The sequence below is a fragment of the Nicotiana tabacum genome, chromosome 3 (assembly GCF_000715075.1).
Source record: "Nicotiana tabacum cultivar K326 chromosome 3, ASM71507v2, whole genome shotgun sequence".
NCBI classification, from domain to species: Eukaryota; Viridiplantae; Streptophyta; class Magnoliopsida; order Solanales; family Solanaceae; genus Nicotiana; species Nicotiana tabacum.
In genome coordinates, this window is record NC_134082.1 from 95,742,343 (window position 1) to 95,767,261 (window position 24,919).

The window sequence follows — 24,919 nt, forward strand, 5'->3', positions numbered from 1 at the left end:
GCTACCCGAGTTCGAGAAAATTCTCACTCGGGGACTATCTATGAAGCCTAAGGGCTAACTCTATTTCGAGTTCGAGCAAGTCCTCACTCGATCATAAAAGCCCAAGAGCTATCTTAACCCGATTTCGAGCAAACCCACACTCGGGGACTATCCAAAAAGCCTATGGGCTAACTTTACTTCGAGTTCGAGCAAATTCCCACTCGACTATAAAGTTTACGGTTATTTTCATTTCGAGTTCGAGTAAGTACACGCTTGACTACTAAGCCCAAGGGCCACCCGAGTTCGAGAAAATTCTCACTCGGGGACTATCTTTCGAGCCCAAGGGCCTCCTTATTTCAAGTTCGAGCGTGCACTCACTCAACTATCAAGCCCAAGTGCAACCTTACCTCATCAATTGTTGAGCCTAAGAGCTACTTAAACTCAAGTTCGAATGGTCATTCGGGGAACAAAGATCAGAAACGTTCGGGGGCAGAACTTATTCTCGGTCATTATCATCTCAAACTTCGGATGTTCAAAAGGAATTTTATGCTAAGGCGCTTTGACCCGCACAAAAGGGTAACAGATTCAGAAGCCATGGAGGGAAAATGGGCTTTGTATAAACCTTTTTACAAGAAGTTATAGGACACAATTGAGAGTTCCTCGCAAGGGCCGATCAACCTCAAAAGCAAAAAATTACTAAGAGCACGAAACCTAAGCAGCAGGGTCCTTATCGGCAGGAGTGTCTTCGCCCTTAGAATCTTCCCCGCCGCCGGGCTCGCTAAAGGTTCTCGGAGTTTATCTCCGGAAAAGCCAACTTCCAAGCTTTCGTTTCCTCAATCGCTTGCGTCACGATGATGATGTCGTGGCAAATCGGGGTAAAATCAAGGACTAAATTCATTTCTTGTCGTTATACTCTAAGAAACGCGGGGACTATCTGTATACGGCCAAAATCATATGGCTCCGACCTATAGGCTCGAGGGTCCGTCCTAAGCCTGAGTCCGGGCAAGGTCGAGTTCGAGCCCGATGGACCAGACTCGAGCTCAAAGACAGAATGCAATTCCCAAAGATAGGAGTACGAGGAATACCGAAGCCGAGTATGCTCGAGCCCGAAATTGTACCGTTGTGGCTTTGTAATAGACTAAGCTAGATTCCTGCCACGTCCCCAAGATTATGGCGCAAATCCCGGAATAGGATTGTACGATTCCGTACTAGGCAGTTAGACAACTGTATTAGGGATATTCCTTATTGTAAATAGAAAAATACCTTATATAGGGTTCCCCTATTATATAAAAGGCCTCCAATCATTTTGTAACATCGTCTCATCATTGGCAAGAATATACCATCCCATTTTTCTCTTACTGTTCATCAGAATTATCCTTTACATTATTCTTCTTACTTTATTGCTTCACTTTTCTCTTACTGTTCATCAGAATTGTCTTTTACATTTATTCTTCTTACTTTATTGCTCTTAACCCATTTCGAGGTCACTAAGCTTGAGGTCACTACTGCTAAGTAACATTGGTTTGATTCACTTATTTCTTTTATTTCTATTTCATATTTCTTGATTATTAATTGGTATTGAATTAAATCACATATCTTTAAAACCACTAATCAAATTTAATTATTACTTGTATTATCAGTTGAAACAGTTATCACGAACCAACGTGTTATATGGCAAAAATGAAATTAATTTAACATGCAATATCTTGCAAGGTTGTGTACTTTTTTCTACAACAAAACTTCGTGAACTTTCCATCCGTTAAAAGCAAAGAAAGGAGGGATTGTAATTGTGAGGCAAAGGCGGCCTAAGCCAATAAAACCTTTGTTTTAGGCCTCCAAAACCTTGAGACGTCAAAAATTATTACTTAATTTATGACCCGATATTTGTTTTAAGAACACATCCAAGTTTGTAGAGAATAAAAAGTACAAAATCTTTGTAAGAAGGAAAGAAGCCAATCAACTTTGCTGGATGATTAAGGACAACTTTAAAAAATGGTTTTAAGACACAAATTTTAGTGAACCACTCCTGTCATGAGAGAGACGTTTGTTTCAGATTGAGATAGTGATGCACATGAGAAGTAGTAGAAAGAAAATAATAACTATGTCATCCTTTTGACTCAGAGTTTAAAATAACACTTAAATAAAATATAATGAAAGAGAACACATCAACGAACTACAACCACTCCACTGCAGCGCACCTTGATTGTTTTTCAGAGTTATCAAGTGTTTTATATTTGTTAATACCATTGTTTCACCAAATATCAAAATTAAGAAAAGACTAGTGCATTCAATTGGACGAGCAAAGCAAGGGCCAGCCGGTTGGGACAAATATGAACATGAGTTAACATTGGCATCCCATTGATTTGCATTTAAGCGAAACCTTTTGAATAAATGAATGGCGTTTGGACTTCTTGCTAGAAGTTTGCGTTGAGTCTGGATGACATTTTTAAAAAAGAAAATTTTGACTTCCAATGGTCATGTCTTAACCTTCAACTGCAACTTTTGAGTGAAAATACGATTCCCATAGTTGCCCAATACCTGTACTAGTAGGAGGATTAACCTGCATACAAACTGGTCTAAATACTACCAACAACAACAGCAACCCAGTGGGAGTTCACAAGTGGATAATGTGTAGGCAGACCTTACCCCCTAACCCTGGAGGGCAGAGAGGTTGTTTCCGAAAGACCCTCGGCTCGAGAGGAAGAATAGGAACAAGTAAAAACTACTGCTAGAAGAAAAAAAAATGAGCCTTACCAAACATTATACTAGCTGGTCTAAATAATCATTTTTTTCCCCAACAGCAATTATAAAAGAAATATCCCAACTCCAAGCCACACCCTCCAGAATATATTTCTGACAAACTCAATGGCAAATGGTAAATACAAAAGAAAAAGGTCATTCAACATTGCCTTTCCTGTGTTAATTTGGAAAGTTCAGAGGATTATCTACAGAAACATTTCATGCCAAGCAGCAAATGCCAAACATACATGTGATACTACAGGAATTTAACTGCAGACTAGAATGAAACTAGATGCAAAAATAATCTTAACAGATACCTGAAGAATGATGTCTTTTAATCTCATCACTTGTAAATCCAACTAAAAAAATACCAAATTAACTCCAGCTATGGCTGCACTGCAGAATATAAAACATTGAGGCTCTGCCACGCAATTCCATATGTACATCGTCGCATCTGAATGCAAATAGAGTCTGTATCCAGTTCTGTTCACTGAGAGACCTGGGAAAGCCAATTTTTGGGAAGTACCACAGTATGAACAAGCACGGAGACATGGCTCATTTTGTTGATTCCACCTCCTTTGATACAATTCCCATCCTCAATTAGCATACAGGTCAGCTCATCAAGGATGACGTAACAGTGACAAATATACTAGTCTCTACCAGCCAGTGGGTGAATGAGGGGTTGTCCTAAGAGAAACGAGCACTGGCTCATTGCTAGCAGCTTTCATTGCAGCGATCTCCTCTAATCGTTTCCACGTCATTTCACGTTTTGTCTTGTTCTCTTCTTCATGAGCCAGATCTTCTTCAAATTTGTGCAAGCATTCCTCAAAAAGTTCAGGATCAATATCAGAGAATATTTTGCGGACATTTAATGTCAAGCTTTGTACTGCCTGATTCCAGTGGCCTCTAGTATTCTTCTCCAAGGCAGGAAAGATTATTGGCAGTATAACTTTACGATTTTGTTTGATTAGGTTCTCAATATGATCATTGTTCCACAGGAACAAAGTCCTCTCAGCCACCTGTCAATGCAAGGTTTGAACAGATTGAAAATGAACTAGAATTTGTTACACACAGAGAGAGGGAAAAATGGAAGCTGCAGAAAATGGATCTGGTCTATCTCATTCTATCAAACAACCACATTGCATTACATGTCCAGTTATCATTGGTTTGATTTCAATCATAGATGTCAGACAATACACTTGTCCCCATTGGTCATATAACGGTTTTGAAAAGGGTTTATAATGACCTGGGCGGCTCCAACTATTGCCTAAAGATGGTATCAGTTACCATGCTTATATTAGTTAACATGGTATCAGTGAGCTCATTTGACAACTGTTTTCTCTCTACCTCTTGTATTGCTCTGGGCTTCTGTCTCTCAACTCAGTCCATCGAGCCGCTCTAGACTTCTCTCATTTATCTCTCCCAGTTCAACTCACCGAGCCACTAACATTACTCCATACCCACTCCGTAGCCTGTTGAGCCTACTCTCTTTCTCTCTCAGCTCCAGGCCCACCCTCATCCTATCGAGCCTAATCTCTCCCTGCATTACGTCCACTGTTAGAAAACACGAAAATAGAAGTCTTCAACACATGCAAACTGTAGAACATGGTTACATGTGCGGGAGGACGTTAGAAGTTATATCAAACTAGTCTCCATTGGTTGTGCAAGGGTTTCCAAAGGGGTTTATAACGCCGTTAGTCCCTTCACCAATTGCCTTAAAGTTTTGGATAGGATGATTAGATAATTTCACAATAGATATAAAGTCTTAGACAAAATGTTGCTTCGCAGATTGATAAATAAATGGAAAGTGGGAGGACTATCTGTATTGGGAAAAAAATGAGTTTATATTAAAGATGACGTGGCATGACACGTGGTTTGGTTAAATGGTCAAAGCGCAACAATTGACTAAGAGGCACGGATGGAGACAGCCACGGGAAGAGGAATTTAAATAGGCACGAGACGAAATGCAGATACGAGTCTCGTACCAATTCAAGTCATTTACAGTCAACGGATTAGAAGGCATTAAAGACAAAGATCTTATGACAGAAAAGAGTCCAAATTCATTATTAAATACCTGATACGTTAGAAAATTGGTATTTAATAGGAATGATTGTATAACGGCTTATTTAATATCATTTATTACTCATAATTGTATCATTAAAGCTGAGGCTTCATTCCTCTACCTAGAATTACCTATAAAAGGAAGAAGTATCATCATTTGTAAGGACACGGAATACTATTGGGAACTTATTGAAATACAAAACTATTTGCTGTTTTACCATCATTCTCAAAAGTATTTTATTTTCGTCTCCTGATTATCAGTAACCCGAATTTCTTTTTAGCTTTGACCAAAGACTCAGATTTTTGGTTAAACAGTTGCAACAAAGAATGTGTGAGTGTTATTTAATGTGAAGTTTTGCCCATTGTCGTCACCATGTCAAACAACAACACCGACAATAACAGTAATAACACATTGGGAAACCATGAGAATCAAATACATCAAAATCAAGATGACGTGGTTCCCTCTCCTCCAGATTCACCACGTCAATCTCGTGAAGGCACTCCTGTTACTGAATCCCGTGCTGATCAACAAGAATAATCTGAACACTTTGAAGGAGTTACAACTGAAGCTTTACAAAAGCTAATTGATGCACAGGTCGGCAAAGCTCTTTAGGCACTTGTTAGTCGATTGCCTGCTGCACCACCCACACCAACTCCTAATAATAATACATTGGAGAATCCCCTTTCTGGTCTTGATAATTCTGGAAACGGAGCAACCCCCAGTGAACCACAGGAAGGGGGACCAGGTAATTCAAATAATTCATATTTGCAAAATTTAGTACTAACCTTGCAAAAATAGATTAAGGAACAAAATGAGCGTATTGAACAAATCCCTGGAGTTCCGCTGTAATAAAAGGAGTAGACATGGACAAATACTCACAACAATCATGGAAGCCAAGTGCTGCTCCCTTTTCCAATTCCGAAAAAGTTCAAAATGCATGACATCCCGAAATATGATGGTACTACAGACCCACGTGACCATGTGACTGCATTTACAACAGGCGTGAAAGGCAACGACTTGACCAAACAAGAAATTGAATCAGTACTGGTCAAGAAATTTGGAGAAACACTCACCAAGGGTGCATTAACCTGGTATTCTCTTTTATCTAAAAATTCTATTAATTCTTTTGCTGAGCTTGGAGATTCTTTTATTAAAGCACATTCGGGAGCACAAAAGGTTGAGAAAAGAATGGAAAATATTTTCAAAATCAAACAAGGGGATTCAGAGTTGCTTAAAAATTTTGTTGATAGATTCCAGCGTGAAAGAATGACTCTACCTCGTGTGTCTGACAATTGGGCTGCAATAGCCTTTCCAAGTAATTTAAATGACAAAAGTTCTGAAGCCACGAGACGACTCAAAGAAAGCCTTCGAGAATTTCCTGCAACCACGTGGAATGATGTTTACAACAGGTATAATACGAAGCTGCGAATTGAAGAAGATACCGTACCTAAGTTTCATCATGAAGAAAGGGGTGGTCCCCGAAGATCAGAAACCGAAAAAAGATCAGGTAAAAATAGGTACGATCCATATATGGGACCTGCAGGAAAAGACCCACGGTCGAAACAAGATAGCCAGCATTATGATCAAAAATCGAGGAACAGGGACTCTGGCTCTTCTTCAAAGTTCAGGAATGATCGGAACAGACAAGAATCACGAGATGATGACAGAAGTTTAAAGGCACGATTCGGCGGATATAATTTTAACGTCTCTATCTCCGAGCTCGTAGCTGTTTTAAGAAGCATGAGAGATAAGGTACGGTGGCCAAAAGAGATGCGGTCAAATCCAAATAGACGCAATCCAGATCATTGGTGCGAATTCCACAATGATCACGGGCACAAAACTTCAGAATGTAGATTCTTGCAGAGTGAAGTGGATCATCTATTGAAGCAAGGGTACCTCACTGAGTTATTTAGCGAGAAAGGAAAACAAGCTTATATGAAAAACAGGCAAGAGTCACCACAACCTCCTTCACCCAAGAGGACAGTGAATGTCATAAGCGGGGGAGAAGATATTAACGGCATAACCTACACAGTTTCCAACAAGGTTTCTAAGGTAACAATTACACACGGGAAACGGGTGCGGCAGGTCCTAGAAAATGAAAGTATTTCGTTCGATGACGCAGATACCGAAGGAGTGACAACTCCACATAATGACGCACTGGTAATATCTTTACTTGTACATGATACTAATGTAAAACGAGTTTTGATTGATCCAGGGAGTTCTGTAAATATTATATTACTAAGGGTATTACGTGAAATGCAAGCTGAAGACAAAATGATACCCAAGGCGCACACCTTGTCAGGCTTCGACAATTCAAGTGTAGTAACAAAAGGAGAGGTAATTCTAACAACTTTTGCTACGGGTGTTGTTAAAGAAACTAAATTTCAGGTAGTTGATATGGAAATGGCCTACAATATGATCATGGGAAGACCATGGATACACGATATGGATGTTGTCCCATCAACTCTACATCAGGTTATTAAATTCCCATCACCATGGGGAATTTGCCAAATTCGTGGGGATCAGCAGATGGCTAGAAGTGTCAACGCTATAACAAGTACGAGCACCGTAAATAAAGAAAAATAGCAATTACAGGAAACAGTTGAAGGTAAAAAAGATCAAACTTCAGCTGAACAAGAAAAGACAGATTTGGACTCAAGGCCTAACACAATTCAGGAACCTGAAGAAAAGGAAAGCATCAAAACGACAATTGAAGAGCTTGAGGCAGTGATATTATTTGAGCAATGGCCTGAACGGAAGGTTTATGTCGGGGCCAATTTAAGCTTAAACATGCGAGGTATGATAATCAAATTTTTAAAAGCTAACTTAGACTGCTTTGCTTGGTCCCACGCTGATATGACAGGGATACCACCGTATGTGATGACTCACAAACTCAATGAGGACCCTTCTTTCACACCAATAAAGCAAAAGAAAAGAAAGCAAGGTGCTTTCAAGAACCAGGTGATTCAGGATGAGGTCCAAAAATTATTAAAAATCGGATCGATCCGTGAGGTAAAGTATCCTAATTGGTTAGCTAACATGGTGGTCGTACCCAAGAAAAATGGTAAGTGGCGTGTTTGTGTGGATTATACCGATTTAAATAAAGTCTGTCCAAAAGATTCCTTTCCCTTACCGCATATAGACCAACTAATTGATGCAACCGCAGGTCATGAACTTTTAAGTTTTTTAGATGCATACTCGGGATATAATCAAATTAAAATGGATCCTGGTGATGAAGAAAAAACTTCTTTCATCACAGACAAGGGGACTTACTATTATAAAGTAATGCCCTTTGGTCTCAAAAATGCTGGGGTAACCTATCAAAGGTTGGTCACCAAAATGTTCCAAGAACATTTAGGGAAAACAATGGAGGTATATATAGACGATATGATCGTCAAAACCCAGCGATCTCATGATCATATTTCTCATCTATCTGTTACATTTGAAATTTTGCGAAAATTTAATATGAAACTCAACCCAGAAAAGTGTGCATTTGGAGTTGCATCGGGTAAGTTTTTGGGTTTTCTTGTTTCTAACCGTGGTATTGAAGTGAATCCTTCTCAGATCAAAGCAATAGAAGAAATCCCTGATATCCTTACTAATAAAAAGGAAGTACAAAGATTAACGGGAAGAATTGCAGCTTTGGGGAGATTTATTTCCAAATCCTCAGAAAGGTGTTTTAAGTTTTTCTCTGCACTCAAAAAGCAAGATCATTTTGAATGGAATGAAGATTGTCAACAATCCCTTAGAAATTTGAAAGCTTATTTGTCAAAACCACCATTGTTGGCAAAACCAAAGGTGGGGGAAAAAATTCTCATCTATCTGGCCGTATCTGAAGTCGCGGTGAGTGCTATTTTAGTCTGCGAGGACCAAGGTAAACAATCTCCTATTTATTATGTAAGTAAGTCCTTATTGGAAGCTGAGACACGATACCCACAGCTAGAAAAATTAGCATTAGCTTTGATCATGGCATCTAGAAAATTAAGACCTTATTTTCAATGTCATCTCATTAATGTAGTTATTGCTTTTCCGCTTCGAAATATTTTGCATAAACACGAACTTTCAGGAAGATTAGCAAAATGGGCTATAGAACTAAGTGAATATGAAGTTGTTTATCAACCCAGGACCACTATAAAGTCTCAAGTACTAGCTGATTTCGTGGCTGATTTTAGCCAGGGGATGCATTTAGAAGCAGAAAAAGAATTACTAGTTTTTAATGGTGCAAACCCGGGGACTTGGGTTTTATTCACTGATGGTTCATCTAATGTAAAAGGGGAAGGCCTAGGGATAATCCTTGTACCACCTGCGGGTAAGACTATTAGACAGGCTATAAAATGTCATTCTATAACTAACAATGAAGCAGAGTATGAGGCTGTAATTGCAGGTTTAGAATTGGCACGAGAACTCGGCATAACACAGCTTATAATCAAGAGTGATTCTCAACTCGTGTTCAATCAAATGTTGGGGACTTATACAGCCAGAAAGACACGAATGCAAGAATACCTCGCAAAGGTACGGGAGTTAATAATTCCAATCTTGGAAAGTAGTGCAGATCCCAAGAGATGAGAATGTAGAGGCAGATGCTTTAGCAAATCTCGCATCTGCAGCAGACGTAGCAAATGATACAAATGCTTCAGTCATACATTTATTTCATTCTGTTCTCGAATCTGATAAAAACGAGGTAAATTTTAATCATTTAACATGGGATTGGAGAAACGAAATTGTTGCCTTTTTACAGCATGGTACCGTGCCTAATGACAAAGGAAAGGCTCACGCGCTTCGCAAAAAAGCTGCTCGATATTGTTTATATCAAGGAAATCTTTATCGAAAGATGTTCGGTGGACCACTAGCAAGGTGTCTCGGACCCTCTCAAACAGAATATGTGATGAGAGAAGTGCACGAAGGACATTGTGGGAATCACGCAGGGGGACGATCACTGGTAAGAACATTAATTCGCACAGGATATTATTGGCCTAAGATGGAAGAAGAAGCAACCAGTTTCGTGTCCAAATGTGATAAATGTCAAAGGTACGGCAACAATATGCACAGACCAGCTGAGTTACTACATCCTGTTATATCCCCGTGGCCCTTTATGAAATGGGGAATGGATATCGTAGGTCCACTTCCACAAGCAAAAGGTCAGGTAAAGTTTCTACTTATACTTACAGATTATTTCACTAAATGGGTAGAAGCAGGGGCATTTAAACAGGTACAAGAGAAGGAAGTTAAAGACTTCATATGGCGAAATATAATATACCGCTTTGGAGCACCAAAGGAGATCGTGTGTGACAATGGACCACAATTCATTGGAGCTCAAATCACAGAATTTCTTCGAAGTTGGCAGATCAAAAGGATAACGTCTACGCCATACCATCCAGTAGGTAATGGACAAGCGGAATCTACTAACAAAGTCATTGTCAACAACTTGAAGAAGAGGTTACAGGATTCAAAAGGTAATTGGCCTGAGGTGTTACCTGGAGTATTATGGGCTTATCGTACAACGACTAAAACAGGCACTGGAGAAACACCATTTTCAATGGTTTATGGTGCGGAAGCCTTAATTCCAGTTGAAATAGGTGAGCCAAGCACACGGTACGATCAGGCAACGGAGGAATCTAATGATGAAGAGATGCAGGTCAACCTTGATTTACTTGAAGGAAGAAGAAAAGCTACATTGATAAGGATGGCAGCACAAAAGCAAGTAATTGAACGATATTACAATAGGAAAGCACGCCTCAGATTTTTCAAAATTGGGGACTTTGTGCTTAAAAAGGTGTTCCAATCTGCAAAGGCTGCTAACTCAGGAAAGCTAAGTCCAACATGGGAAGGACCGTACAAAGTCCGTGACATTGCGGGAAAAGGAGCATACTAGTTGGAGACAATGGACGGCAAAGTTTTACCCTCACATTGGAATGCTGTCCACTTAAAAAGATATTACTTTTGAGAAAGTACCTACGGTCAGGTATCACCATGTTAAAATTTCTCTCTTGGATTATTAATATTTTACTAACGATTTTAGATGCTAGGCAAAATACCCTAACTCGTGCCAAATGATGAGTCATAACCTGCAAGGCAAAATGGAGTATTCTTAAATTCCTAGCCCAGGGTTACAATTAATCTAATGGAAATACACACGAGTTAGGCAGTCTTCATCTATAATCGCACCTTCGAGTCCCGTATATCTTTCTGTTTCAGGAAAAGGGCCAAAGTAAAAGAAATAAACAAGTGCTCGAGGCTTCATACTTCACCGCTCAAATACTTGGGGGACTACAATATTGTACACAGATACGTGTAGAAATACATATACGAATATCGAACAAAAGTCGGCCACAAAGAGACAAGTGTTGAGTAAAAGTTATGAAGTCTTCAGCATTCATGAGAATAACAGAGTCATCTCTCAAAACTCATAAACAAAGTCACCTCTCAAACCCTTCTTAATATATAAAGATAGGGTCATGACTATGTACTGAAACAGGTTATGAAGAAAAACCTTGTTTATTCTATGTTATGTACAAATCTGTTACAAGAAAAACAGTTACGAGAAAGTTGTAGATGTATTGTAATACATCTAATAGTCAAACACTTGTTAAAGTTTATGAATAAAAACTTGCCAAAGTTGTTTCATACAAAACGTGTGTATTCCTATTTCTTTCATCGTATTATAACACCATTATGAAGTTGAGACGTCTTCTTCATTAAGTGTCGATAAAATAAAAGGGCCCTCTTTTATAAGCCTTATGTTGATAATCCATGAGAAGAATCATAAAGCATTTTAAAAGGATAAAAATGCTAAGTTATTCTATAAGTCCTAGATAAATGGGCAAGAATAAAATATACAGAAGTACCAAAGAATAAAATATACAGAAGTACTAACAAAAACTTCTTAATATAAAAGACCAAGTACGAACTTAGTCAGCAAAATATTTGTTTTTTACAAATGCCCCATTATGATAACGGGGGACTTCATCAAAAGATCCCTTACAACAATTTCATTTTCAGCTAGTCACTGAAGGGTTTGGAACATCAGAAGTTTCACCCTCGGGAGCAGGAATTGCAACCCCAATTGCTGCAGTAGCCACTTCTTCATTTAAAAACTCTTCCGTTCCAGGAGCTTCAAGTACAGGAGAAGGAGTATCAGTAGATTGCTGACTTTTCTCGATGGTATCTACGACTTTGGCCAGTTCAGACTGCAAGTCAAAGCCTTCCTGAGCAGCTTCCATCAAAGCATCACGGCGAGATTTTAGGAAAGCCTAACTCACCTCTATGTTGAAGTTCTCCTCCAGTAGTCCATATTCCTTTTCCCACATAGCAAGATCGTTTTTCAAGATTTGGTGCTCAGCTAAATGGGAATCAAGGGAAGCTTCAAGAGAGGCATGAAAACTCTTCAAAGCATGAATCTCGTCAGAGGAGGTCTGTAAGTCATCTTGAGCTTGAGTCAAGCTTTGCACTAATTCTCCTGCATACTCTTCTTTCTTAGCCAAAAGTGTCTTAAGCTCCCTAACTTCTTCACTAGCCTTTGATAATTGTTCTGACAAAGAGCATTCCAAAAGCTCTTTGTCTCTTTTAAATTGGCTTGAAGAAGCCTTGGCAGTTGCCAGTTCAGAAGTCAAACCACGGTTTTGCTGCTCTAGGAGGTTTTTATTTTCTTGCAACTCCTCTATGGTCCCTTGAGCATTCTCAAACTGTTCTTTCCAATTGGCTGCTTCAAGCTGGGCTCCCCTGGCTATTTCTTCGGCCTCGTGGACAGTTTTTTCAGACTCACGGGCTTTTCTTTCCAGAAGGGAAATTCTTCCCATTAATTCCGTACCAATGAGGTTAGCCTACAGAGACAACTCATAGAAATGAGGGATTGAAGATAAAAAAAAACTTGTTGGTAAGAAGAGGAAAAATACCTTCAAAGTAGAATGAACTATGTCATTCATCAGAGTCAAGCAGCTATGGCTCTCCATCTTCTTCTTCTCAATATCTCCAATTAGGGGCTCGAGCCAAACATCGGCTCTACCAGTCTTTCTCAAGAGGCTATGGTTGGCAGGAACTTCAAGAGTAACACTTCTCATAGTCATACTTCCACTGCTAGAACCCGTCTATGTATGATGAACAGAGGAAAGAGGAGCAATGGAAGGAATGGAAGGAGAAGATGTAGAAACAGGAATGGAAGGAGAATATGTAGAAACTAACGCAGGAACGGAAGTAGGTGCAGTAGAAACTGCCAAGGGAACGGACATAGGAGCGGTAGAAACTGGCAAAAGAACGGAAGTCGTCAAAACTGGTAAAGAAATACTTACGGTTGGCAGTGGAATGGAGGAAATAGGAACGAATGAGGAAAGAGGATCTTCATCAAAAACAGGGCCGAGCTCGCCACTCTCGAAACAACTATCAAAAAGATGCTGAATTGACTCATTATTATCTTTTGGTTCGGTGTCCTCGTCAGAATGAATCAAAACAGGCTCGGTGGTTGAGGTTCGAGCAGGAGTATCTTCAATTTCATCATCAATAATTATTTGCCTCCTGACTCTTGGCCTAGTAATTAGGGAGGTACCCTCCTCTTCTTCAGAACTTTCTTTTATAGCTTTCTTTTTTGGCAGCAAGGCTCGAGCCTTATCCAAATCAAGAGCAGCATTAGCAGACATGCGAATGGCCATAGCTACTTCAGCCGTCATTCCTTTAACGCCAAATCCTGATTAAAGGAAGGATATACATGATCAAAATTGAGGAAAAAATACTTAACATGTAAAAAAACATATAAAAAGGGGCATACCATGTGTTTTCACCTTCCAGCCATGTAAGGAAGAAATTGATTTCCAAGTTCTTTGCTCCCTAGAAGCAATCTTCAAAAGTGAGTCTACCCAACCACGTAAGTTGGGAATAGGTTCCACATCTCCCATGGTTGCTACAAAAAACCAAGAAGAGACGAGGTTAAAAACAAATTTCTTTTGAAATTCTCAAGAGTAGGTACGGTAAGTAAAAGGAAACCTACGTGCAAAATTTCACTTCTCGGGGAAGGGAGTATTTGTTTCGCCAATCAAGTCCACCGTACGAACAGCAACGTAACGGATATACCATCCACGATCTTTGTCATCTTCAGGATTTACCAGAACTTTTTTGCTCCTTGCAGTTAAGGTAAAAACCCCATGGCGTATTAAGTTAGGGTGGTATAAATGAATGAGGTGGGAGAAGGTGAAATTGACATAGGCTTTGGAAGATAAGTATCCCAAACAAGCCACTGTTCTCCACACTAGGGGACCGATTTGGGCCAAACAAATTGTAAAGAAACGGCAAAAATCAAGAATAACTGGGTCAATCGGAGGATTAAAACCTAAAGTGAAGGGGTAAGTATAAACAAAAGAATACCCACTTCTAAAGGAGGAAATTCTCTGATTTGGGGAAGGAATTGACATTCGAAGACTATCCTTCTAGTTACAATCTCTTCTTATGGTGGGGATTGTAAGCTCGGTTACTATTGTAGGATAAGTATCGGCTTTTTCCAGATTTGCAATTTGCTTTTGAAGAGACGTTTTGTCACTTTCAAAAGACAAATCGCTGGGAACTATCTCATCAACTAAGGGTTCTTGAGAAGAATCAAGAATTTCTCTACTTCTAGAAGAGGGGGCCTTTGGGATAGAACTCCTTGAAGAAGAACCAGAGGAGCCGCCTCGAGTAGATTCTAACCCTGTTCGAAGCCTACCTCCTCCGCCTCTTCTGTGTCTAACAAGGGCGTTGGAGAATTGGTCTAGAATCGGAACTTTTTTACGGTTAGGGTTTGAAGATGATATTGTTAGGAAGGATAAGTCGAAAGAAAGTAGAAATAAAGAAGAAAATGTTTTCTGAAGATTTGTGAAGAAGACAAAGGAAGAAAAAGTTATGTATATAATGGGAACCGTCAAACTTAGAAGTATAATGATGGAAAGCCTATAATAAAGGCAACTATCACTTCGTGAATAGTGAGAATGAAGAAGTCTTGAAAAAGGGTGTAAATAGCAGAATCAATCAGAAAATGACACATGGGTAAAACATTAAATGGAAAAGACTACTGAGGCGTTAATACTGTCATAAGCATTAATTGTGGCGAAAATTCCTTTTTTATGAAGATCCACTTCCCAATTATTTAATTGATAAATAAATGGAAAGTGGGGGGACTATCTGTATTGGGAAAAAATTGAGTTTATATTAAAGATGACGTGGCATGACACGTGGTTTGGTTAAATGGTCAAAGCGCAACAATTGACTAAGAGGCACGGATGGAGACAACCGCGGGAAGATGAATTTAAATAGGCACGAGACGAAGTGCAGATACGAGTCTCATACCAATTCAAGTCATTTACAGCCAACGGATTAGAAGGCATTAAAGACAAAGATCTAATGACAGAAAGGAGTCCAAATTCATTATTAAATACCTGATACGTTAAAAAATTGGTATTTAATAGGAATGATTGTATAACGGCTTATTTAATATCATTTATTACTCATAATTGTATCATTAAAGCTGAGGCTTCATTCCTCTACCTAGAATTACCTATAAAAGGAAGAAGTATCATCATTTGTAAGGACACGGAATACTATTGGGAACTTATTGAAATACAAAACTATTTGCTGTTTTACCATCATTCTCAAAAGTATTTTATTTTCGTCTCCTGATTATCAGTAACCCGAATTTCTTTTTAGCTTTGACCAAAGACTCAGATTTTTGGTTAAACAGTTGCAACAAAGAATGTGTGAGTGTTATTTAATGTGAAGTTGTGGCAGTCACAACAGAAAAGCAGCAAGTTAGAGCATCTCTACGAGAAACAAAATCGAATTGGCCAAGAGACATGCACAAATCCTGACTGGTTAATAACATACAGAAACAAAAGAAAATTTATAAGCACCACCTTACTCTCTTTGGCAAGAGGAGTGGAAAATAGGACGTAAGAGAAGATGCTTACATAGGCAAAAGAATCTCCAATGGATCCTAGGCTGATAATGAGAAACATAAAGGTCTTCTAAGACTAAGAGATTTCAGGACTAAACTTTGTCTAGTGTTCTCCATATCTTTCGGTAGATATGCTTTAACTAGATTACTTCTAAAATAAGCCAGCTGTGGCCCCTTCCAGGGGCTACCCATATAGGATAAATAACAACAAGAACAACTATTCGTTTTGACTCATTTCTATGCTCCATAAGAGATGTTGCTTATCATGCTATACATGCATTTACCTCTGCAATTGTTCTTTTGGGAGCCAAAGCCGAAACTTGATCCTTAGTAAAAAATTTCTGGTCTGCAGAGACATTAATATTGGGACAGGTCACACTTAATACTTGAAAAGTTGCAGGGTCGCATCCATAATTTTGGTAGAGAAAACGTAAAATGTTAATTTTTGAGAGTACAATCAGTAGACAGTTACTCGAATGAAAGAATATGTAAAAATCTCATGCGAACATCAGATTTTCCAGAAGATCAGATACATAGATGTTTTTGCTTACTGCCTATATAATGCTAGATTGCTAGTACCCTCTTGCAACATGACAAGTAGTTCTTAGTTCTTACAACCCTACGTTGCTCCGACTCGTTTACAGTATGTAAGTGGTTGTGTGGAAGTATCCGATGGGTACCTCAACCTTTTGATAAATTTGTGTATTTTGAAGAACCGGCACGAAGTACCCACACCCTTATCACACTCGTAGGCCATGGTTATGTCAGGAGAAATGAGGATTCAGGCAACATAGCTTACAACCATAAGACATTTTCTGGTCTATTTTCCTTTACTGGCTCTCCCTGAAAAGTTTACTGACTTGAAAAGATAATATCTGCAGTTGGTGCTATTTATGTGAGAATGAGGAAGAACAGTGAATCATCTGTTGCTTCCTTGCAGTTACGTTTTGATTTTCTGTAATCTCTTCGGGATCCAATGGGTTATGCCAGCAAATGTGAAGCAGGTTCTGAGCAGTTGGCAGAGGCAAGGAATAAGAAAGGAGAAGAATACCTGGAAGAGTATTCCTCTATGCATATTATGGAACATCTGGCTCGACAGAGGGAAAGGAAGAGAATGTGTTTATTATGAAGAATAAATGTATTCAAAGTTATAAAGACTGGTGTAATGCAAATTTATCTACTTATACTGATGTTATGCTGGAGTTTTTGGAGTCCTTACAACTTTAGAGGACTCATATCCAGTAATGCTTTTGTACTATGTCTTAATACTAGCTTGATGCTTTTGTACTATGTCTTAATACTAGCTTGATGCTGAGCTTTTATTAATTATAATATTACCTATTTTCATAAAAAACACATTGTCATATTCGTAGAATCATGTGAGTGGAGAAAATACTGATCATGAAGAGAATCCGAGAAGGAGATAAAAGGAAAAGCAACTGACATATAAATTTCAATATACATTTTATTGAAAAGGTATTCTATTTTCTTCAATTTCACCCGAGCTTTTGTTTTGAGTTAAGAAATCATTATATCTGTCCCAAATTTCTCCGTCGATTTTGGTCAAAGTACCCCAAATTGGTTGACCAAATCCGATACGTTTCCCACACCCACACCAACGTCGTGTCGACACGGGTGCGGCACCGAAAATGAAGAGTCCGAGCAACTTAGCTGTATTGCATAATGATTAGATCAATATTTTGTCCCATTCTTCTCCAAGTTTATACAGCTATGTCCAAACTCTATTTAGTCAAGTTATTAGTGTTCATAAAGTTTGGATTTTAAACTAGACAGAACTCTCTTGCAAGCTAAACTGTATTTCTGATACAGAATGAACTTTCCATCATGCTTTTTAATTTAATCTCTATCAGTCCCTACACATAGATTCTTACTAACATGTTCTCATTGCTCCTTGGTGATTTTAGCAACTTTTAGCTTATTACGAATTAATATGAGGTATCCAAATTTCCAAACACATCAAGATTCAGTCAGGTGGCCCATGAATTCTTTCAGGAATGAACAAAGGAGAGAAAAAAAGAGTGTGTCAAATCAACCAAAAACACCAACCTGAAAGTGTGAGCTGCTCAAGCAACGACTGATCTGACGAAACATCGGAACCATACAGCGCTGAAACTCTGGAGGCTGAGTTGCTTCTAGGACCTCTTCCAGCTCACCTAAGAACATTACTTCCTTTGAACTGTTTGTGATAGGCCAATATTTCAACAGACCTCTTATGACAGTATCAGCAAGCTTGCAGTCCTTTTCCACAAATTGCATTATGCAGTAAGATAACTGCTACTGATGCATTTGTGCGCACTTTGGTTTATGAAGTGGGATAAGAGCTCGAACGAGGAACAACTTGTGCTCTTCCTTGAGTGGTAGAGCATATCCATTGATTATACTGCCCAAAATTTCTAACAGTTCTGCTATTCCATTATGTTTCTCAGTTTCAAAAATAAACCGATAAAATATATTGTTGATTGATTTCCTAATGAATGGGCGGTGCACCATGCACGAACTTTCTGTTGCGGAAGCCAAATATATATAGTGTGAATAAGTCACAACTACTATACCAAAAATTATGACAGCCACCAAATAATAAATAAGACAATAAAACAATAATAAAGGGAACACCAGAATTTACGAGGTTCGGCTAATTTTGCCTACTCCTCGGACACAACCAATATTTTATTTCACTCCAAAAATACAAGTGAAATAATACTAAAGAGAGAAGATACAAATGCCTTAAACAGATGAGAAAGCAAATGAGAGGTGTGTTTCAATCCTAAACATTAGGTCTTCTTTTATAGGGGAAAAATCCCCCCCAAACTTAACTCACAACCAATGTGGGACTTTGGCATTTTGCCAAACTTCAACAAATCTCCACCTTGGCAAAATTCCACATTTTCAATTCTCTCTCAATAACAAATTTTGGTTGTGTCTTCATCTTCAATCTTCAGTGTTCAACAATGTTGATCAAATCCAAACAATGTTGAAACTTGACCGCAGTCACCACCTTTGTCAGCATATCAGCAGGATTCTCTGTAGTATGAATTTTCTTCACCGTGACTCCACCTTCTTCTATGATTTCTCGTACGAAATGATACCGAACATCAATGTGCTTCGTCCTTGCATGATAAACTTGGTTCTTCGCTAATTGAATAGCACTTTGACTATCACAAAAAATTGTGATACCTTTTTGTTCAACACCAAGCTCCTTTAGCAATCCTTGAAGCCAAATTGCCTCTTTCACAGCATCTGTAATAGCCATGTACTCTGCCTCTGTTGTAGACAAAGCAACTGTTGACTGCAAAGTAGACTTCCAACTAACTGGTGCCTTTGCAAAAGTAAACACATAACCAGTAGTTGATCTTCGTTTGTCCATATCACCCGCAAAATCTGAGTCACAATATCCAACTACAGACTGATTGTCTTCCTGCTCAAAAACTAACCCGACATCTATAGTATTATGAATATACCGTAGAATCCACTTCACAGCTTGCCAATGCTCCTTCCCTGGATTGTGCATATATCTGCTAATAACTCCAACAGCTTGTGAAATGTCAGGCCTTGTGCAAACCATTGCATACATCAAGCTACCAACAACATTTGCGTATGGTACCTTTGACATATACTCTCGTTCAGCTTCATCCATTGGCGACATAGTAGTACTTAGCTTAAAATGGGAAGCAAGTGGAGTACTAACTGGCTTAGTCTTGTCATCTATGCTAAAACGTTGAAGTACTCTCTTCAAATATTCCTTTTGAGATAAACAGAGTTTCTTTGAACGTCTATCTCTAATTATCTCCATGCCAAGAATTTTCTTTGCCTCACCCAAATCCTTCATCTCGAACTCCTTCTTCAGTTGAATCTTCAACTTATCAATTTCTTCCAAATTCTTGGAAGCTATCAACATATCATCAACATATAGGAGAAGATATACAAAGGAACCATCTTTAAGCTTGTGCAAATACACACAATGATCGTATTTGCTTCTCTTGTACCCTTGCCGCAACATAAACTCGTCAAATCGCTTGTACCATTGTCTAGAAGATTGTTTCAATCCGTACAACGATTTTTCAAGTTTGCACACCATATTTTCTTTTCCAGCAACTTTGAATCCTTCTGGCTGAGTCATGTAGATTTCCTCCTCCAAGTTTCCATGTAAAAACGCAGTTTTTACATCCATCTGAACTAGTTCCAAATCCAATTGTGCTACCAAAGCCAACATAATTCTAATGGAGGAATGTTTTACAACTGGAGAAAACACTTCATTGTAATCAATTCCCTCCTTTTGAGCATATCCTTTGGCCACCAATCTTGCTTTGTAGCGAACATCTACTTGGTTAGGAAATCCTTCCTTCTTTGCAAATACCCATTTGCACCCAATTGCTTTCTTTCCCTTCGGGAGATTGGCCAATCTCCATGTATGATTCTGATGAAGGGACTGTATTTCATCATTCATGGCAATCCTCCACTTATCTTCTTCTGAACTTTGGACAGCGTCTTTATAAGTAGTAGGAACATCATCAGCTACAATTGAGGTTGCACAAGCAACCGTCTCTATGAGACGAACAGGTTTCGTTATTGTTCTTTTTGGCCTGCTGGTTGTTATTGATTCAAGTTGTTGTTGAGATTCCTGAGTTGGATCTCCTCTACTGGCTCTCCTTCCAGAGGGTAATCTTCATTTGTTTCCTCCTCTGCTTCTTGTGTAGGAAAAATAAATTTTCCCTCAAACTCCACCTGCTTAGAAGCACCTTCATTTTGTTTGGTATCTTCTGTTACCTTATTTACCATAGCAAATTCATCAAAGGTAACATCTCTGCTGAATATTACTTTCTTTGTCATAGGGCACCATAAGCGATATCCTTTAACTCCAAAAGTAATTCCCATAAAAATAGCCTTCTTTGCCCTTGGATCCAATTTTGACTCCGTCACATGATAATATGCAGTTGAGCCAAACACGTGCAAAGAGTTATAATCTACAGCAGGTTTTCCGTACCATTTTTCAAATGGTGTTTTGCCATCAATAGCAGCAGATGGTAGACGATTAATGAGGTGACATGCATATGTAATTGCCTCAGCCCAAAATTCTTTGCCCAAGCCAGCATTGGACAACATACACCGTACCTTCTCCAGCAAGGTCCGGTTCATACGTTCTGCCACTCCATTCTGTTGTGGTGTATGTCTAACAGTGAAGTGTCGGACGATGCCATCATTTTCACAGACCTTATTGAAATGATCATTTTTGTATTCACCTCCATTGTCTGTGCGAATACACTTGATCCTCCTGCCTGTTTGATTCTCCACCATCGTCTTCCATTTGAGAAAAATTCCCAGCACTTCATCTTTGTTTTTCATTGTATACACCCACACTCTTCGAGAAAAATCATCAACAAAGGTTACAAAATAGTGCTTCCCACCCAATGAAGGTGTTTTGGAAGGACCCCAAACATCAGAGTGTACATAATCCAAAATGCCTTTAGTATTATGGATCGCTGTACCAAATTTAACCCTTGTCTGTTTCCCTTTGACACAATGCTCACAAAACTCCAAGTTGCAAGCCTTTACTCCTTTTAACAATCCTTGATCTGATAGAGTTTTCAAGGATTTTCCTCCAGCATGTCCCAAGCGCATGTGTCATAGCTTGGTTGCTTCTGCCTCTTTGTCGTCACTGGATGTTACTGTAGTCCCAATAACTGTACTGCCACGATAGCGGTACATATTATTATTCTTCCGATTAGCCTTCATTACCACTAGTGCACCGGAGCATACTCTCATCACTCCATTTTCTGCAATGATTTTGAACCCTTTTGATTCTAGGGCTCCCACAGAGATGAGATTCTTCTTCAAATCCGGTACATATCGAACATCTATCAATGTTCTGATCATTCCATCATGGTTCCTTAATCGTATTGAACCAATGCCATATGAGGTAAGAGGGCTGTTATCCGCTGTGTGGATGACTCCATATTCTCCTTCTTGAAATTCCATGAACCAGTCCCTGTTGGGACACATATGATAGCTACAAGCCGAGTCCATCAACCATATGTCTGATGATGTTGATGACTCTGTTGTAACTAATGAGAAGTCTGAATCATCACAATCAGCTACATTTGAATCCATAATAGCCTTTCCATTGTTATGTTTGGCCTTATTCTTCAACTTCGGACAGTCTTTCTTCCAGTGCCCTTTTTCTCGACAAAAGGCACATTCATCTTTACTGGGTCTGGATCTTGACTTGGATCTTCCCTTCTTTGTCCTCGTTTGATTTTGAGGACGACCCCTCACAAACAGTGCTTCTCCTTCTCCGCCCTTCTGTTTTTCTCGCTTTCTTTGTTCATAGCTGTACAAAGCTGAACAAACTTCTCTGAGAGAAATTTCGTCATTTCCATGGAGTAGAGTAGTTTCAAGGTGCTCGTACTCATCAGGAAGTGACGCCAGCAACATTAAGGCCAAGTCACCATCATCATAAGTTGTATCCATATTTTGCAAATCTGTGACCAACTTATTGAAACTGGTGATATGTTCATTCATCGTGGTACCAGGAACATAGGTGAAGTGAAACAGTCTCTTCTTCATGTACAATTTATTTTGACTGTTTTTCTTCAAAAATTTATCCTCCAGTGCTTTCCATAATTTACTTGCAGAAGTTTCCTTTGTGTATGGATATTTCTGCTCTCTAGCAAGGTAGGATCGAATGGTACCGCAAGCAACACGGTTGATAATTCTCCAATCTTCTTCTCCAATAACATCTGGTTTCTTTTCTTCAATGGCCAGATCTAGCCCTTGTTGAAAAAGGACATCTAGAACCTCGCCTTGCCACATCCCAAAATGTCCGGACCCGTCAAAAATTTCTACCGCAAATTTCGCATTTGACACAATTCTTGTCATAAGCGAAGATGCCAATGATGACGTATTGTTGACACTTGATGTAGATTCTTCTTGTTTATTGTCCCCCATATTTGACACAAATATTATTTAATAGCTGACGACACAAATCAAGATTATTTCCTTTCTGATGTAGAAGATCAGACTAAGCTGCAACTACAGAGCATACTCAGACAGAACCTTGACTCAGTTACCAAGATAAATCTTTTCTGATGTGGAAGATCAGACTATGCTGCAACCACAGAGCATACTTAGACAGTAACCTGGCTCTGATACCAATTGTTGCGGAAGCCAAATGTATATAGTGTGAATAAGTCACAACTACTATACCAAAAATTATGACAGCCACCAAATAATAAATAAGACAATAAAACAATAATAAAGGGAACACCAGAATTTACGAGGTTCGGCTAATTTTGCCTACTCCTCGGACACAACCAATATTTTATTTCACTCCAAAAATACAAGTGAAATAATACTAAAGAGAGAAGATACAAATGCCTTAAACAGATGAGAAGGCAAATGAGAGGTGTGTTTCAATCCTAAACATTAGGCCTTCTTTTATAGGGGAAAAATCCCCCCCAAACTTAACTCCCAACCAATGTGGGACTTTGGCATTTTGCCAAACTTCAACACTTTCCATATATCCGGTGAGGGGGAAGTACAGTCTTCAAGTACTCTCTTTCCCTAGGATCTTCTGAATCAAAGAGATCTAATATTCTTAGAACAAATGAGTGATCAATGTATCTCTTAGCCAATTTTGCATCTGTCTCTGGTGATGCCACAAACCTGAGAAGGAACTCATACACAATTTGCAAATGTGGCCATGCAGGGTCCATCAATAGTTCATCTTCTTCTACGTCAAAAGCTTCTAAAACTTTGTTTTCGGGAGGCTGAGGAGTAGGGAGGCCTGAATAAATTTGAGGATACCATTTTAATTACTTGTTGCATGACAGCTTCTGGGAATTTCCCATTTGCAGAAGTAACGTAATCAACTAGCTCCACCAATGTCTGTCACTTGATGTCTTTCTCTTTCAAGTTTTTAGTTGGGTCAGACAAGTCAAACAAAACACAAGTTCAGCTTTTTGATGAACAAGTTTTGCTTCTCAGAAGCTGGTACATCCCTCAAATTAGGAAATGCCTCATATGAGAAAACTGATGCATTCCCATTCACCTTAGCATTTATAGCCTGTGGAAGTATATCCCCATGATTCAGTCCTGGAGTTGAAGAACCAGTGACGCCTGAAAGAGACATAGCACTCAAACTCCCGGATCGGGAACTAGACAAGTCAGCGCTTCTTGAACTATTTGAAGCATTTGACTGAAATGTAGAGCCTCCTCCATCACGATTGTCTGCTGACTTGGTTGGCTTCCGTGGGAGCCTATTAAGTATCTGCTTGATCATCTCCTACAAGTAAACCTAAATGCTTTGCTGCTCAAAATACTCAAAATTAAAGACACATCGTCAATCCGAAAGGTCTAAGCTGCAGAAATCCAATTACTAAACCAATTACAGTGATCCACGGAGATCGTGCACCTCACAAAATTCTTATCTTCACCACCCTAAACCAACATAAAAGCTTTATATGATCCACTGACGTGCCTGTATAACCAAATAACAAATGAATCTCCTCATCATCTCAAAACAAGATTAACATAAAGTAAAATGAAAAAAATCCCAAATATCTACTAACGCAGTTTGCCTCAGCACGGAATTTTAAAAAGGAAAGAAGACTTTTGAAACATATGGTCACGAGCATGTCATGACATTTGTGTGGCTCTAAGACTTTTGAAACTTGTGTCGTCATAACATTTGTAATTTTGTATGGCTATAAAACTTCACATTAAGAGTAAACTGGAAGTTTAGAGTTAAATTATTACTAAATATAGAATCGTATTCCAAAGGACTGTGTTTACAGTGCAATATCTCCCATTGCTGCAAAATCAAGACAGGGTGATCATATCAATTCTGGAAGTGTTGAAATTTCGCATAAACAAATTAGAGTGCCATCTCTCTAAAAACACATAATCTTTTAGATGGGCAATTCACAAAAATCGACAGGAAGTACAAGTCTAATCATTCTTTTCTTCCTCGATAAGATGTGAGCAATTTGCAGCAGTACTCTATATTTGTGTCACCTTTTAACTTATACCCTATTTTTAAAACTATTGATTTGATAGCCAGCTGACAAAAAATCCGTAATAATATGACTCTTATACCCCTGACAAAAGATATAAAAGATGCATCACGCATAAATCGCTTTACTGTTCTCCTCCATCACTCCGTCCCTCCTCAGATCTACTCTCACATCTGCCATAATCACGATATCAGAAAGTTG

The 24,919-nt window shown here is 38.9% G+C and overlaps 1 pseudogene; it reads right to left on the reverse strand.

Annotated features, from left to right (window-relative positions):
- Nucleotides 1-2,461: 2,461 nt before the first annotated feature.
- Nucleotides 2,462-24,163, reverse strand: LOC142176698 (serine/threonine protein phosphatase 2A 59 kDa regulatory subunit B' eta isoform-like; annotated as a pseudogene).
- Nucleotides 24,164-24,919: the final 756 nt, after the last annotated feature.